We start from the raw sequence: 19222 nt of genomic DNA, 5'->3' as shown, positions 1-19222 counted from the left end.
TTTTAATCTGGTTAATTGAACGCATGCGCACTGTGCAATTATATCAGCTAGTTACTCACGGAGTATGGAAAAGTATTACAAGCTAACTGCCAGACATGTAGTTATAAAGGTAAGTGGTGGTCACAACTCAAGACGTAACAAACAACAAGTAACTAGTGAAATACAGAGCTGCTATTTTATTATGTAAAACGTAAGGACATTATATTATATTTGTTTGAAAAAGAAAAGAAGTGACGAGCAATAACTTTTTTTTCAGTAACATTCGTTACACTGGATATGATTTTAACTGTGTCGATTTTTGAGCTCTCTTTAATGTGTTTTTGACACTTGATTTTGCTATGTTTAGCGAATATTAACCTCGTTTCTGTCGAACTGAAGTTTTGTGATCGTGGTTCTTGGTGTTTCTTTGTAAATGCAACTTGCGTGGAACACATTATAATGACATTGACCGATTAGTTCCTGTAGCATTTGGTACTATAAATATTTTAGTATAACTCATTGCATAGATAATGGTACTTTAATATCGAGATGCATAGTAATAAGAATGGAATTAATATAAACTCACATCTACCAATTACTTCACTTCGAATGGGTTGGCATTAACGTTTCGTTTGTTGTGAAAATATAAAACTACCAAAATTATTTTTCTGTCATCTGATAGAAGTAATGTTTTAGTCAAAATCGACTCTGATAAACGACTTAACTCGCAGCTAGACTTATATCGCCCCTCTGTCGGTAAAAGAAAGAAGTAAACTTATTATCTAGATACTATTCTGAACTTTCAGAAATCTTAAATGTTTGTAATGTACTAACCACCTATCGCTGAAACAACCTAACTAACTGATAACAATAGAAAACGTGAAAGTATTTGTTGTAACTTTGTGTTCGTGTGGGAATGAAGAAGCTATCGTAAATGTCAAAAGTACGTTAAAAGTGCTTGTAGGCGTATTTTATATCAACTAATAGAGAGTGTGGGCGAATGAGCGATTGCAGATATTCTAGGGAATTTCACACGTGCCAGCTAATTATGGAGCCGAGATTCGCAAAACAACATTCTGTAACCAATGTACCCAATAAATACATTAAACTAATAGAAACCTTCCATGAAAAACACACAACGTCTTATACGAAATTACATGTTCCTGCAACGAAACATATATTGGAAAAACAGAAATAAGACTCGCGACAGTAATAATAGGATATAAAGACAGTACAAAATTCAACTCATGAAAACACAAAACTTAGCCATTGCAGAACACAACATGTCAGGTGAACACAAAATAAACTCGTAAAAACTAGAATCATCATCGAAACAATTTTTTTAAGATAAGAGAAAGAAAATAAAGACTCATTTTGCATGTACACAATAAAACCTTCACATTCATTGGAGGTAAGTAACCTGCGACCATCATTGGAAAGTCTTTCCACCAATCAGAAACAGGGATAAACCAACCACTCATAACTCGCTCTTTACAATCTACCAGAATACTATCAATACCAACAACACTATTCACACATTGACCTGAAAATGAAAGGTTTCTACAACAGCCTGTTGACGCTCATTCAGCTATTTTTCATCATGAATATGCTGCCTAAACAATTTATCAAAAATGATAAACAATTTTATTACTAAAGATTTAGAATGGTCTAAATATATTTTGTACGGCTTCTGTACCTTTTACCTATTAGAGAATAGTTACTATTTTTATATTTCTTTATATGATCAAATTTTTACGCTACTCACTACAAAATAGGTCCTAACGTGTTTATTCTCAAGGCAAAGAGTTTATAGAGGGTTTAAATGGGCTTTCCCTTCAAATGTCTACAAATTTCCTGTTTCAACGCCTCTATAACTGTTTTTACTATGTAACAATCTCATACCGGGGCAACGCCCACTTCACCGTGTAACTGTAAACATCTCAAATGGTAGATTGTTGGCTAAGTGATTATACCATCCATGTCACGTAGCACAAAGGGAAACATAATTATCACAACGCCCACTTCACCGTGTAACTGTAAACATCTCAAATGGTAGATTGTTGGCCAAGTGATTATACCATCCATGTCAGGTAGCACAAAGGGAAACATAATTATCAAAACGCCCACTTCACCGTGTAACTGTAAACATCTCAAATGGTAGATTGTTGGCTAAGTGATTATACCATCCATGTCACGTAGCACAAAGGGAAACATAATTATCACAACGCCCACTTCACCGTGTAACTGTAAACATCTCAAATGGTAGATTGTTGGCTAAGTGATTATACCATCCATGTCACGTAGCACAGAGGGAAACATAATTATCACAACGCCCACTTCACCGTGTAACTGTAAACATCTCAAATGGTAGATTGTTGGCTAAGTGATTATACCATCCATGTCACGTAGCACAAAGGGAAACATAATTATCACTTCTACTGTTATGATAAGCTTGTGAACAGATCAGCAAAAGCTACAAAAAAGTCAAATTTCTAAATAATATATATAGTTATGAATATTGTTTACTATTTTTTAAGTATTATATTTTATGAATCAAGGTATTTCATGATAGCGAAGAATGGGAACAAATGGAACAACCTATCAGAATATTAGAAATCATGCGCCCTCTTTAGTCTCATATTGGTTTCTAGTAGACAACGTGAGACTGGAGAATTAATGTTGAAACTATCGAAACTACCTTCCAGTCCCTCTGATAGCTTGTTATATTTATTGTAGTTCTTCACTAACACACGACATTGTGTTTTGTCATTACTACGTCAATAAGTTGATAAACTTCTAGTACATTCACTGTTGTTCAGAATCAAAATATCTATTCATTAATAAAATCGTTGACAATAACATGTCGTAACATGTTATTGTTAACATAAACAATAAACCTGAAAATTGATCAATGACAAACTAGATACAGGGATTAACTATTTGTGTTGACCAATATAAAACTAGACGACAACAATGAATATTGAACAATGGCTTTGTTTGTTTGTAGTTAAGCACAAAGCTATTTGTACTCCGCCCATCACGGCTATCAAAACCCGGTTTCTAGCTTTCTAAGTCTGCAGACACATCACTGGCGGGCTGAATAATGGCTGAACACATGTAAAACAAGATTATTGTACATTAGCAGCCTAAGCACTAGGTATTTGTATTATAAACACAAGTACTTACTCTAAGTGTCGTATATTAGCAACAGAACATATACTGAAACTAAGAATTTGCATAGTTGCTACATAAACACTGACGCTAACACCAAGTATTTGCATAATAGCTACCTGAACAGAAGTACTTAAAATAAGTATTATATATATATTGTATATATTATTGTCCTGAAAATATCGTTATACATTCTTCTTACTACCATTCACAGGTTCTCAGGATTAATTTTCTCTCTTAACGCTATGATTATTTAATTTGTTCCCGCAAGAATAAGAATAGCTGAAGGGTTCGTCAGTTCTTATGAATGACAAATAGCTTAATTAAAAATAGATAAAAGTAATAAGCAACTAGTGTAAAAATAAATAAATATTGAGTACTGTATAAATGTAACGTAAGCGTAGGTACTACCACTGAATATTACATAGTTTTTCTTTATTTTTTTCACCGTTCAAGAACAATGAACTTACTGATAGATATCCAGTCAAGCAATGAAACCGGTTTCGAAGAAAAATATCATACTTTTACTTTTTATTCTATACGTATGTGTGTGTGTTTGTAATTTCAAACAAGAAGGTTAAAAGTGTGGCATTGCAGTTACTTGAGGTTAAAATAAAAAAACACAAACTACATAGTTTGAGGACAGTCAGAAGTAACCTAGTAAATCAAGTTTTTTACGAAATAAGACTATTGCCAGTGATGAAACAATTTTTCATTACATTTGATCTCTATTTGCTTGCATAACGCGCGACCAAAAACTGAACTCAGAAGTGATAATAATTTTCAGGATTTCATACAAAGGTACACAATACTATTTACGCCCAATTTTGAGCTGGTAGACCAGAGTAAATGCAGCTAGTCAACGCCACCCACTGCCGTTTCCTATCTGATATAATAATTTGAAAATGACTTTCACTCTTATAACTCATCCACGGCACAAAATCGCGGAGTTCGTTTGAACAATACCGGGTCGTGAGCCTTCGAATTTAGAGTCTTAGTACGCTAGCCAATAGATCACGCCCGATCCTCGAGCAACATGAGTATTATTCAACTGTGTTGTACACCAAAAACTATCTTTCACTGTCTGCACGTAGTTAGGGAATTAAGGACGACAACTTGTTTGTATTAAAACACGTACACGTACCAACTGAAATTCAAAGGTCGCAAGAACGTTTGTGATCAACATTTTTTTTTGTTCAAGTTAAGTTTCAATTTCTTCTGTTAAAGTCCTCATTACGAAAACTTAACAGTAATATTTCGTTATTGCTTAACGACCTCCATAGTATTGCAACAAGTAAGATTTTATTTTTAAATATTTCAGAAAGAAAGAGAAAATGTTTTAGCTTGTATTCATAACCACATAAATACGGATGGTATTCTCTCTTCTTCACTACTACGTAATGAGTCTCATGGTTGATTGGTTTGGAATTAAACACGAAGCTATACAATGGGCTATCTATGCTTTGCTCACTACGGGTATCGAAACTTGGTTGCTAACAATATGAGTCCGTAAACATACTACTCTGCTACTGGGGGAGGAAACGAATCTTACGGCTTGTCAAGTGTGTTTGCATATCTGGTTCTGAATTAATGATAAAGGTATCTTCCACACACTATAGCTACTTGCTCATAGGAACAAGGGAGGAAGGACCCCCGTTTCTAATATAAAAGGGAAATACCCACATTTCTCTCCCTCCTACAAAGAAACATACATTTTTATGTCTTTACGATTTTGATAACTTGAGCTGAATTTTTGGACGAAAAATAATGGCTGGCAATAAAAGATTCTGAAATCAATTTGGCATCTGAAAACGAAGAGTTCAGAAGAGCAGTGTAAGACTAGAGAGAAGGCAGCTAATCATCATCACCCACCGCCAACTCTTGGGCTACTCTTTTACCAACGAATAGTGGAATTGACCGTCGCATTATAACGCTCCCACGGCTGAAAGGGCGAGTATGTTTGGTACGACGGGTATTCGAAACCGCGACCCTCAGATTAGAAGTCAAACACTTTAACCCACTTGGCTATGGCGGGTTTAGTGAAAAGTAAAAAAAAATATAGAGAGGATCATATAAGCTGGTTATTTGCTTCTTAGTGGTCATGAATATCGTTTGTGTAAGTGCTTCCAACTGCTTTCAATCACATCATGATCCTGCCACAGTGTGGAATTCCGCATAACTGTTTCTTTTGATATTTATAAAAAAAAATTACGTACAAACAAACAAGCGAAGGCATTAAAAGATGGTTTGAATGAAAGAAAATTAACATAAAAAACATCAGTTTAGATAACACTAAATACTGGGATAAGTATTCAGACAATTGAAACCAGAAAAAATTCAACTAACTGTCCCAAATTAAGTTGCAATTCTTCAACTGTATTCCTAATTTCCAAAACAAAGCGTGAATACGTGCAGGTTTGCAAAACAAAATTATGAAAAATATGGATTGAAGTTCAAAAGTAAATAATTTTATTTGTTTAAAAAATGGTAAGAGCAGAGAGGGAGACACGAAAATTAATCAACCACGCAAAAAGATGTTCTTTATTACAATGTTCATTCAGCTTATGTCTGAAACCCTCGTGAAAATGTGTGCTTGTGAGAAGGGAGGTGAGTGGAGCAGGGCGCTAAGGTCAATGAAAATCTCATTATCATTATCCGTCAGTACAGTGGATCAAACTAACGTAAGTATGTAGGTAGATACACATTATCATTATCCGTTAGTACAGTGAATCAAACTAACGTGGGTATGTAGGTAGATACACATTATCATTATTCGTCAGTACAGTGGATCAAACTAACATGGATATGTAGGTAGATACACATTATCATTATCGGTCAGTATAGTGGATCAAACTTACTTGGGTATGTAGGTAGATACACAGGAGATTAGAAGAAGTACGTAAACAAAGGTATGAATTGAGCGATTTTAGGGTAGGACATTATTGCTATAAATCTAGAGGTATCTTTCATTAATTTATGCTCTACAAACATGTATGTAGCTCAGTTACCAAAGTTGTAGATGTATCTAACCTTGCTGTAACCAGTCGCAAGCCTTTCTATAATTCTATCTTCATCTTTACTCTCATTATAACAAGCTACAATACTGTTGCTACGTGCTAGTTAATCAACAATTAAATGTCATAGCATTATGTTAACTTATCACGATAAGTGTACTCTTGTACTGAGTCAAAAATGAACTACAATAACAGACTCATGAATTATTTATACTTCTGATTCTATAGTCTTCTAAAAATAAAAATAGTATTTACATTAATTATACAGATGTTTCCTAACCCTGGCTCAACAGTTAACTAGAACAGAAGACTGGTATTTTTACCAGAGACATTCGTCCCTGTAATTATAGATCCGATGTCTTTATTCGCGATCTGTTAATTTATGCAAATACTTCAATCTCAGTACTGACTCGTTATTCCAGAATAGAATTCTGCGTATTTTCACAAATAAGCTTTCTCATTAATTCACCCCTTATCCAGCCCCCTCCTTATATGCCCCCCACCAATGTCAGAGCAATATGTTTGCGGACTTACAACGTTAGAATCTGCGTTTCGATACCCGTGATGGGCAGACAACAGATAACCCACTGTGTTACTTCGTGCTAAACTTCAAACAAACCTCCCTCCCTGGTATAATACTTTTTCACAAATTTTGAGACCCATTTAGTCATCACCATATATTTATATATATATTCAGTCGCGTAAACATCCATATACATCCGTAGATCCGTCTAGTCACTTCTGCTGATTTATTAATCCATTTAGTCACGTAACCACCCATATACGTCTAAGGACCCATCTAGTCATTCTCATAAATTTATCCATCAGTTCAGTCATGTAAATATCCACATACATTTACAGACCCATATAGTCAATCCCACGGGTTTATCCGTACATTTGGTCGTATAATTATTTGTACGTCTGTTGAATAATATTATATCAAAACTTCTCCACAGTGAGTGCACTTCATATATTAGTTCAGATACATTTGTCTTCTCATTTTAACCTGTCATACCTATCCATCCAACAACCATTTTGACGCATCTACTGTCCTCATTCTGACTCACTTAACATTTGTTTACAGGTAGCATATATTCACCTGCTCAATGAATTATTTTTATTCACATTTTCTAAATAGCGCGTTCTAGCTTGAAGAATCTACTATCTTTGCAGATAGTATCTCATGAACATAACTGTTGCTCAATCCTATATTATACACAGTCTACTTAACTGAGTTTGTGATTAGCAGATCTCGTGAACACGACAGATGTTCAGTCCTGCTGTCCTATATTATACATAGTCTACTTACCTGAATTTGTTGTTAACAGATCTCGTGAACACGACAGATGTTCAGTCCTGCTGTCCTATATTATACATAGTCTACTTACCTGAGTTTGTTGTTAACAGATCTCGTGAACACGACAGATGTTCAGTCCTGCTGTCCTATATTATACATAGTCTACTTACCTGAATTTGTTGTTAACAGATCTCGTGAACACGACAGATGTTCAGTCCTGCTGTCCTATATTATACATAGTCTACTTACCTGAATTTGTTGTTAACAGATCTCGTGAACACGACAGATGTTCAGTCCTGCTGTCCTATATTATACATAGTCTACTTACCTGAATTTGTGGTTAACAGATCTCATGAACATGATAGATGTTCAATCCTGGTTTATACACAGTCTACTTACTTGAGTTTGTGATTAATAGATCTCATGAACATGATAGATGTTCAATCCTGGTTTATACACAGTCTACTTACTTGGGTTTGTGGTTAACAGATCTCGTGAATAAGGCAGATGTTCAATCCTATATTATACACAGTCTACTTGCCTGAGATTGTGGTAAACAGATCTCTTAAACATAATAGATATTCAATCCTGTATTATACGCAGTTTACGTACCTGAGTTTGTGGTGGACAGATGTCTTGAACACGACAAATGTTCAATCCTATATTATTCGCAGCTTACTTACCTTAGTTTGTGACATGCAGGTTTCTTAAACATGTTCGATCTGTTCCGCACGTTTTACATTATACCAAATCCACCGTCTGTACAAGGGACACTGTTGAATTGAGATTTATATTTTTAACCTGCCAAACTAGTGAACACACTTATCTTTCACTAAACAAGATAAATATGAAACTAATAAACACATCGTTTAAAAACATCTATCTTACACTAAAGGCATGTTTGCAAACCTCCGTAATGTGCTACAGAAGATATTAATGTGTAAAGTGGGACAGCAAAGTTTTTATATGTTCGGGTATAATATATGTGAAGTGATAATGAGATTTAGAATGGTATGCGAAATAAGTGGTATTAAGGCTTGCTCGTATAATATATTGTAAGAATAAGTGTGATATAACATGTATTTTAAAACAAGCCCCAATATCCTCTGAAATATATCCATACTAATAAGAGGTAAAAAATGTTTCACAGAATATGCAAGTGACACATTAAAAATGTTGTCAAATATTAACTGAAATATCCTTCAGAAGTAAAGTTGCAATTTACGAAACATATATGGAAAAGGCATCAATGACATCGTACAGGTTATAAACTAAACATATTAGGTTTTTTCCAACCTTTTGATAAATAACTCTTCAAAGAAGCTTGAAAGAGTTGTTTTTGACTTAAATTATCTCAAATAAACAACTCATGCACGCGCGGATCGCATTGAAGAAATAAAGTCAATATGGTAGAAACCTATCAGTTAATCATGTTTGAGATTTTCGATCACGAGCCCTAGATTCGCCTAACACAGGCAAAGAAGAGTGAGTGGTCTTATTATGGTTTAATGTCACGCCTTTATTGGTTTGTTGGTAAGCAAAAGCTACGCAATGAGATATCTGTGCAGTGTCCACTACGGGTATAGAAACACGTTTTCAGTACTATAAGCCGTCAGATTAACAAGTGTTCTACTGAGAGAAAATATCACGTCTAGATTACCATTCTTTGTTGGTTCGGTTGTTCTACACTGTATATTCTCGTTTTGTTGCTGCCATTGCAAGTTATTTAAATGTTATATCCATGCTAAGGATAATCTTGACGTTATTACTTGTAAAACAAGTTTACTTTAGGATAAAATATCCTAAGGGATTCTTAAAGACAAAATGGATAAAAGTTTGTAGAAATTACATAGAGATAAAATAATTAATTCAATACTTGAAAAACATAAGATTTTGATGGTAATACATTTTATGTTATTGGCTTTGTTCGTAAGTTTAATTGTTTGTTTTTTAATTTTGCTCAAAGCTGCACAAGGGCTATTCTGCGCTAACCGTCCCTAATTTAGCAGTGTAAGACTAGAGGGAAGGAAGCTAGTCATCACCATCCACCACCAATTCCTGGGCTGTTCTTTTACCAACGAATAATGGGATTGACCGAAACTTTATAACGCCCCACGACTGAAAGGAGAGCATGTTTGGTGTGAAGGGGATTCGAACCCGCGACTCGTGGATTGATGGTCAATGTCATGGAAAAAACATGCACACAGCATTTTTGTTATTCAAGAGCAATGTAAAATATGAGCAAATCGTATAAAAGAATGATTGAGTTGTCATTTTCTAAGATATCTTTCATTTAGCGAATAGAATGAAATATGGTCAGAAACACTTGAGTCCCTGAATCGAATAAGTAGATGTTTATTTAAGTAACTTTATTTTAGGCTTTTGTAAACTTGTAGTAATTTAATTCTAACGAAATCGTAGAGTTGAAGCAAAGGTTTGTTTGTTTTGGAATTTCGCACAAAGCTACTCGAGGGCTATCTGTACTAGCCGTCCCTAATTTAGCAGTGTAAGAATAGAGGGAAGGCAGCTAGTCATCACCACCCACCGCCAACTCTTGGGCTACTCTTTTACCAACGAATAGTGGGATTGACCGTCACATTATAACGCCCCACGGCTGGGAGGGCGAGCATGTTTGGCGCGACGCGGGCACGAACCCGCGACCCTCAGATTACGAAGCGCACGCCTTAACGCGCTAGGCCATGCCAGGCCCTTGAAGCAAAGGACACGTGGGATATTGATTCATTTAATTTTTTTTCCTTCGACTTCGTTCTACATTTTCTCGAATATAAGAAATTGCGAAAGAACGTAAATTGGGTTCCTTAAAATAATTTCTAACAACTCACCATTTATGGAAAATGACGTAATGTTCTCACAGATTTCTATTTGTTTATTTATTTTTAATATATATTGAAAAAATCGTGGTGAGCGTGTGTTTATTATAAACTTCCTATTTCTAGTTTACGACTCGTAAATCAGTCAACACCGCCAACTATTCTGCTACTATTTTACTAAGGAATAGTGGGATTTACCGTGACCTTATAACGCCTTCGTAGATGAAAGTACGAACTCGCGACCCTCAGATTGAGAGTCGAGCGCTCTAGCAGCTCTGTATTACTTCTGATTGTTTTCAAGCTGAGATTCAAACTGATCTCAGACAGTTATAACATTTTCATTCTCTTCGAATTCTATCCCATCTTGACTGTTTGGTCTTATCATATTTTAACACACTGGGGCGTGGCGTAAATCAATGTGACTTCTTAGGTTTCCTCACTTGAGACTTAATTACTTCGAGTCTTGTGAAAAGATATTGTAGTCAGACCCGTCGACGTGTAGATGTTCGCCATAGCAGGTTACTATCATAACAAACATAAAGTTAACATGAAGTTAACGCATGCGCATGGACTTCATCAACTGGCAAATGTTCGATTACGATGCCAACCAATATCAAATTTCGCTGTCGTAGATTGAAACTGAGTTTTTATATAAATATTCTGAGTTAATAAATAAAAAGAGATCCGTGTGTTGTTAATCAATAAGAATTGATATCTATATTTGTATTGTATGAAGTTTCTTCTTTGGTCGTTAAGATTATTGCACTGAAACAAGTTTATTTCGATGCACATACCTCAAACATATTTGCAAAGAAAGGACATGTCACCTGGCTTGTCATAAACTATTGTTTGATATTACGATATAAATAATAAATGTACGATTAATTTTTTCCTCTGTAATATTTATCTGGAATAATGTTATTTCATGATAAAATAGTGTTATATTATTTTCAATTATGCATAATGATAGTCATTGGCTAAAGATGATTATCTAGAGATTTGAGTTTTACTTGGATATTTTAAAGATACACTACATAGCCAAAAGTATGTGGATACCCTTTTTAATTAGTGGGTTTGGCTACTTCAACCACACCCATTGCTAACAGGTGCATAAAATCAAGCATGGATCCTACTGAAGAGCTCAGTGACTTTCAACTGATTGTCATAGGGTGCCACCTTTCCAATAAGCCAGTTCGTCAAGTTTCTGCCCTGCTAGAGCTGTCCCGGTCAACTGTAAGTGCTATTATTGTGAAGTGGAAACGTCTAGGCGCAACAACAGCTCAACCACGAAGCGGTAGGCCACACAAGCTCACAGAACGGGACCGGCAAGTGCAGAAGCGCGTAGCGCATACAAATCGTCTGTTCACAGTTGCAACACTTACTACCGAGTTCCAAATTGCCTCTGGAAGCAACGTCAGCACAAGAACTGTTCGTCGGGATCTTCATAAAATGGGTTTTTATGAACGAGTAGCCGCACACAAGCCTAAGTTCACCAATGTGCAATGCCAAGCATCGGTTGGAGTGATGTAAATCACACAGCCATTGGACTCTGGAGTAGTGGAAACGCGTTTTCTGGAGTAATGAATCGTGTTTCACTGTCTGCCAGTCTGACAAATGAATTTGGGTTTGGTGGATGCCAGGAGAATGCTACCTGCCTGAAAGCATAGTGCCAACCGTAAACCTTTGTGGAGGAGAAATAATGATCTGGTGCTGTTTTTTATGGTTTGGACTAGGCTTTATACTTCCAGTGCAGGGAAACCTTAATGCTAGAGAATTGTGTGCTTCCAACTTGTAGCAACAGTTTGGGGAAGGCCCTTTTTTTTGTTTCAGCATGAAAATGCCCCCATGCACAAAGCGAGGTCTATAAAGACATGGTTTATCGAGGTTGGTGTGTAAGAACTTGACTGGCCTGGACAGAGCCTTGACTTCAACCCCATCAAGCACTTTTGAGACGAATTGTAACGCCGACTGCAAGCCAGGGCTTCTCGCCCAACATTACTAATGCTCTTGTGGCTGAATAGGAGCGAATCATCGCAGCCATGTTCCAAAATCTAGTGAAAAGCCTTCCCAGAAGAGTAGAGGCTGTTATACCAGTAAAAGGGAGACTAACTCCATATTAATGCCCATAGTATTGGAATGAGATGTTCAACAAGCACATACAGGTGTAAAGGTCGGATGACCACATACTTTTGTCCATATGGTGTATACAGGCATAGCTTCTTGTTGTATATTGAAATATTAAATCATTCAAATATTGATAATTCAAAGGCAAAATAGTAGCCGCTTGGAATAGTATGTTTGAGAACACGCTTTTAGTATCTCAATTTAGATGTTTTCTTTATTAGAGGACATTTTTAGCATGACTGGACGTTTAGGGAGATATGAGGAAAACAAAAGTTATGCAAAAACGTCTCAGTGAATTAATCAGCGAGTTATTCATTTACTGAATTAGTGAAGGATCTAACCATTGAGCCAGTTCGTCAGTGATTAGTTAGTTAAGTCAGTGCTGTGTTGGTTAAGGTACTCGACTCGTAATCCGAAGATCGCGGGCTCAACTCCCAGCCACACCAAACATGCTCACCCTTTCAGCCTTGGGGGCGTTATAATGTAACGGTCAATCCCACTATTCGTTGGTAAAAAAGCAGCTCAATAGTTGGCGGTGAATGGTGATGACTAGCAGCCTTCCCTCTAGCCTTACACTGCTAAATTAGGGACGACTAGCGCAATCTTCGTGTAGCTTTGCATGAAATTCAAAAATAAAACCAAACCAAACCAGTGCTATGTTAAACGTTTTTGCTGAGTTTGTAGAGTAGTTACAAGAGGAATTTAACAAGTATGCGGCTATCAAGCGTAATTTTCAAGTTAGGTCTATCAATGAGCATAGCTTACAGAACGTGTACTTCACGGTTCAAGAAATAAAAAAGAAATAAATTGCTTTCTTTACTGTCCAATGACTAGATTTTGCGTTATTTTTAATTAATAATAAAAAAGAAACCGCTCAACGGTGGAAAACGATATAGAATAACAATAGGCTCAAATGTATTGAAAAACAACAACATTATAATAATAGCAAATGTTCTTGCTCTCTCCAGAATGCTCTCTCTCTGTGTATATATATATATATGTAATCGAAATACAACAAAACTTGGTTGGTAAGGACCCCAAAAACTAAATTTATTCCAATAATTATTTAAATAATTTTGATTTGGTTTGAATTTCGCACAACGCCAGCCATCCCTAATTTAGCAGTGTAAGACTAGAGGTAAGGTTGCTACTCACCACCAACTCTTTTACCAACGAGTAGTGGAAGTTACCGTAATATTCTAACTCACCTTAGGCTGAAAGGACGAGAATATTTGTTGGGACGGGGAGTCAAACCCATGATCCTCAGATTACGAGTCAAGCGTCCTAATTCTCTGGCCATGCCGCGCCCTTAAAGTTTCTTGGATGCATACTTGGAACAACAGGTGGCTTATAATGGCTAAACCAGTTCTGTTGAAACTGAACCAAAGCCTCAAATGCCCATACCTGATATTGACTCTGGTTAAGTGGCTGAACTTGTTCAGATTTGTAGCACGTGATTCAGTTCTTCATTTCATTCCTCTGATGCACTTGAAATAATTCACCGTTCACTGATGTTTCTGAATACATGTCTTATTTAAAGTTTGTTTTAGAGTAAAGTGGCGCTTGTCTATCTTCTATGTCCACCGCGTTGAATCGAACCGTGGATATCAGTGTTGTAAATATGTAAACTTGCTACTGTTTCAAAGGAAAACTACTTAAAGTGATGATGACACAATATTTCCTCTTTGCTGCTCGAACTAACATTAAAAATGCGTTCGTTGAAGTTTTGAAATCACTCATTCACATGAAGACTTTTTTCTATTATGGATAGTACTTGAAAAACCGAATATTGAAGATATTTATAAAACCATTATTGTTTACGCTTCTTACATACTAAACGTTATATTTTATGTTTTTATTTCATACAGTTATTGCAGGTAAACATGTGGACATTAATATTGAAATTCGGAACAGTGATGTAACTACAAAAGATCTTTTCTTGAGCATAGAAAGTAACTTCACCCTCTATATTTATTTTCTCGTAATTGTAATCTTTATTTACATCTTCAGATCCCCTTTTAACTTCCTCTACCCGCAGCTGTGAAGTTTACCGGGGGATTCAGAGACATAAGTAACCAGGAATATAAGATAAGTAGACGATTTTAAAATTTAAAAAATGACTATATTTTTTGGCTTAATAAAGTGTTACACGTCCAACAGACACATATATATGTTTACCTTTGGTGATAGTTTACACTTTAGTAAACCGAAACATATAGAGTTAATTTATTTCAGTTGTTGAGTGTTTTCACAAACCTATGTGCAATTATTTAACTTGGTTTTGCTTAGTTTTAATAATAAGTCTGATTGTAGATATGTAAAACTTGTATTACTGAATGTTTAATGGTTTACCTTGATCAAACCTTAAGTCACTCATTCTCTCGGCGGTTTCAAGATTTTTAAGAAGAATGTTTGTTTGATTGTTTTTTGAATTTCACGCAAAGCTACTCGAGGGCTATCTGTGCTAGCCGTCCCTACTTTAGCAGTGTAAGACTAGAGGGAACGCAGCTAGTCATCATCACCCACCGGCAACTCTTGAGCTACTTTTTATCAACGAATAGTGGGATTGATCGTCACATTATAACGCCCCCACGGCTGAAAGAGCAAGCATGTTTGGTGTGAAGGGGTGAAGAAGAAAAATTTTTGTTTGTTTGTTACCTTCGTAAATCTGTGAGTTCATTGAACAAAATTAGGGTACCTTTGTACTCAAAATATTTGGTAGAACTCGTTTCCAGAAGATTTCGTCTCTCCGAAATTCAATTGTATGTGGCGCGAGAACCGCCTGGGACTGGTTTCACGGGTTCCTAACTGACGGTCAATGTAGCACAGTTTGGTGATGACAGGCTAGTCTTACACTACTAAATTGTTACGACGCCCATAACTCTGCACAGTTGGTATGAACAGGCGTGTTACGACGCCCATAATCTCTAATATAATTCTATTTTTTTGTCTTTTTAATAGTTATAATTACCCTCATTATTAAAAATAATTATTTTCTCCCACATGTTCCTTGCTTTTATCATAAAAAGCAGGAAATTTATGGTTCAAATCTCCTTGGTATGGGTATATTTTTGAAGTGTGAGAACGTTCAGTATGCTTGTATCTATTTTTTTTAGTTTTTTTTTAACTATTGGATCAACTGCCATCTAAACATATGAAAGGGGAATTTTGATTTACACAGAATAATACAACGTAAAAATTAGATTATTTGTTGAAGGCTGTATTTAAAACAAATATAAGTTTGAAACGTAGCTATAAACTTTCTTTCTTGGTACATAAACTACTACTCTATTTTGCCGTCAGATTTGTTTGCTGCCACAGGAAAGTTTAAATTAACAAATAGATATATCAATAATAGAATTAGCATTAGAGCTGAAAATTATGGTTTGTGGAACACAAACATTTTTTGGACCCACATTTTCACAAATTTGAACGCATAACTCAAACGTTTGATAAAGCTACAATCATACACATTTCACTGTTAATATTTACCACGTATAACAAGTGAATGTTAACGCGTTAGGTTAGATAAATATCACTCGAGCAGTCTCGGTGAATATTATACGTTTAGCAGATAATTTGTTTGTTTTCAATTTCGCGCAACGTTACGCTAGGGCGATCTGCGCTAGCCGTTCCTAATTTAGCAGTGTAAGATTAGAGGGAAGGCAGCTAGTCATCACCACCCACCGTCAACTCTTGGGCTACTCTTTTACTAATGAATAGTGGAATTGACCGTCACTTTACAACGCCCCCACGACTGAAGAGGCGAGCATGATTGGTGTGACGGGGATTCGAACCCGCGACTCTCATATCACGTGTCGAACGCCCTAACCCAAGTTGATAAAACATTACGTAAATAACATTTTTGTTAATGTTACACTTTAGGTTAGATAAACATTATGTGAATAACCTTAGTGAATATAATACAACAAAACAATACAACATATTAGTACTGGTAAATGTTACATACTAAGAGATATAAAGCATCTCGTAACTAATCTCTGTGAATGATACAAAGCTAGAGTGATAATTTTGGAGATTCCTACACGTGAGGCTAGATAGGGCACCACGTGGCTGGGCACAGTGGCTCGTTTTAAGCTTATAAACGAAATAGACCACGTGTCACGTCACTTTACTGTACACTTGTCTGTTGTTATCTGCTACATATATTGATGTGGCCAAAATCACTCTGTGAGACGTTATTTGAAGGTTTTGTTTATTTTAAACATATTTTTAGGCATTAGCTGTATAAATTTGTGAGATATGCCAAAATCCAGTGGTACTGTCGGGGGCACAACAGAAGATACGCCGACAAATCGCTAAATAAGAATTATTTTCCATACATTAAATTTTTATTCCTATTGATCTTCTTAACCACGAATTGCTAAGCCTACTTTCATAGTTAACACAACAATCAGAGGAAAAGTAACACCTAAGTAGTAAACTGACATAATAGTTAACGTCACTAATGGTCACTTTATAATTTAAAGCCTCTTTTATTATGTAAGCGGAAATTAATTATTTACTAATTAATTAAAACCATTACCATTACTATGGAAAATACGCAGCGTATACTTGCATCAGCCTGCTATACTTCTCATTGATTACAAATGCAAATATGTAATTTTCGCGTACAGTTTCTTGCTTGGATAAGAACGTTGTTTCATAGTTTCAACATATGTGAATTACAATTAGTAAATGTACAATTATGTGTGTTATTTATGTACAATAATAATAATTATACCTCAGCTGGAAATAATTATTATACAGTTTCTTCGAAAAACCTGAATAACAAAAATAAGATATTTATCCAAACTCAGGATTAGTCCTAACACATTCTGTTAATTAAAATATTTACTTTTTTTTGTTGAACTGTTATACAATGGGATATGTATATATAATACTTTCACCACTTCTTATTGATAGTTAATATTCTTAATACATATTATAATTTTTAATTTACAGTGTTCATTCTCTTTCTAAAGAAACTCCAGATTTCCGAAAGTATAATTACTTATGGTGCGTGCGTATCAAATTATTTAAGTATAATTAAAATTAATTACGCTTTTCCTCCTTAATAGGTGTATTTAAATGTATAATCACGAGCCCTCTGTTATCAACAGACTGATTCATACACCTATAGAGTTGAATGTAACTTCATAAAACATACAGATTTGGAATGCAACCAGGCTACTTTAAGGTCTGTTCTCCTTACAGAGCCGAATGTGTTTTCCTTCACTTGCACGTGTTCTACAACAAGTAAATATAAAATATGAACAATAAATTGTTCTCTTTAGTTTCATCGCTTGTGGTAATGTTTACACCAACTTCAAACCTTGAAATTTCCAAATAGACGATGTTTTTTGTTGTTTATGAAATATATAATCTTTACTCCTGGTTGCTCTATGATTTTCTCTTCAGTGGCAAGAGCTGCATCTAATTACATGCAGGGTCACTCTAAATAAAAGTTGTTCATTACGACTACCAGGGTATAGTCACGTCTATTTTCTGCTTTAGAGATATCGTGGTCGCAGTCAAATTGACTATCTAAAATGTATCAATAAGTAAGATAAGATAACTACCATTTTGTAGTCGTGGATATGAAATTGACTATTAAGTAGTAACGATGATCTATTACTAGTCAGTTTGACTGAACCTTAGTCAATTTAAGCAATTAGTCGGTTTGACTACTTCCCAGTCAGAATGACCATTTCCCATTCTGTTTGACAACTTCCCAGTCACCTTGACTACTTCATAGCAGCACTGCTATGCTAGTCTTAAGGACTACTTTGTGGTCAGGAAGACCAACACTATAGACAGCATTAACTCATGAATTGACACTCTTGATGTTTTTTATAGCATTAAGGTGCAGTTCAAACGGATGACTGTATACATGCATTTTGTTCCATAAATACAACAATTGAAACGTGACCAGGGTTAAACTTTGCAAACATTTGTTTATTTCTTTATTTACTTTTATTTGTGAGGGGGAATAAATTTCTTTCACACAAAATAAATCCTACCTAAATAAATCTTATTTATCGACCACTACTATTTCTTCACTGTTTTATTTGACAATTGTGTTTTTGTATTGTTGTGTGCGTGTGTTGGAGTATTGGAATATGAAATCCAATAGTCAATATATTTATTATTACAATCCACAACGATCTAAGTTATGACTGAAATAAGCTTTCCCCCACGTGGTTAACAATCGCGCTGACACTACACGTCCGAGAAATGCATCCGATTCGTCTAGTGGTGCGCAGCGAAAATCGAGTACAAATGGAAAGCAGCTATATTAGACGCGAGCGAGACTATCTCTTTTCCAGAGGGGTGTACCAGGTCGAGTTTATCTGAAGGCAGGAGTTCCTTGTGCAAGGAGGGCTGTAGATGTTATTTGTGGAGAGAGGTTGATCATTCCTCAAGGTGGTCGAGGGGGGATTTAGGGGCTTACATACAACAATACACACACAGGGGGGAAGTGAAGACGGCACGGTCCACTCCTTAGCGGCAACCGAAGGTAGGGATGACACAATAAACCCAAAGGCGGCGGTGTAGGGGGGGGGAAGAAATCACACAGGTATTTTTTCGTCGCACATTGGAGAATTACGTATGACGTTTATAGAATTTATAATGACCGAAACTCTTACTGACATTGCACAATTGCCATGCAACCGCACTGATGAAGAAAAGAAGAAATATTTTGCTATACTATGTTTCAATAAAACAATATATGAATATGAATGTTTAACTTTATAGATTAGTTGAAGTGAATCCATCCGTATTTTTTTGTACAACTCGTTTTG

At 35.7% G+C, this 19222-nt stretch overlaps 1 protein-coding gene across 3 annotated transcripts in view; it reads right to left on the bottom strand.

Moving 5' to 3' along the window:
* Window positions 1–19222, bottom strand: part of LOC143257042 (uncharacterized) — a 72209-nt gene that overhangs the window by 41334 nt on the left and 11653 nt on the right. The window contains exon 1 of one of the 3 annotated variants that reach the window (XM_076515138.1): window positions 8145–8235. The exons of the other annotated variants lie outside the window; for them this stretch is intronic. The gene's annotated coding sequence lies outside the window, so the exon portion shown is untranslated. Of the gene's footprint in view, window positions 1–8144; window positions 8236–19222 lie in introns of those variants that run through there. 3 annotated transcript variants of the gene reach the window in all.

Source organism: Tachypleus tridentatus, chromosome 7, assembly GCF_004210375.1.
Source record: "Tachypleus tridentatus isolate NWPU-2018 chromosome 7, ASM421037v1, whole genome shotgun sequence".
Classification (NCBI taxonomy): domain Eukaryota; kingdom Metazoa; phylum Arthropoda; class Merostomata; order Xiphosura; family Limulidae; genus Tachypleus; species Tachypleus tridentatus.
This window is presented reverse-complemented; position numbering and strand designations above follow the sequence as displayed.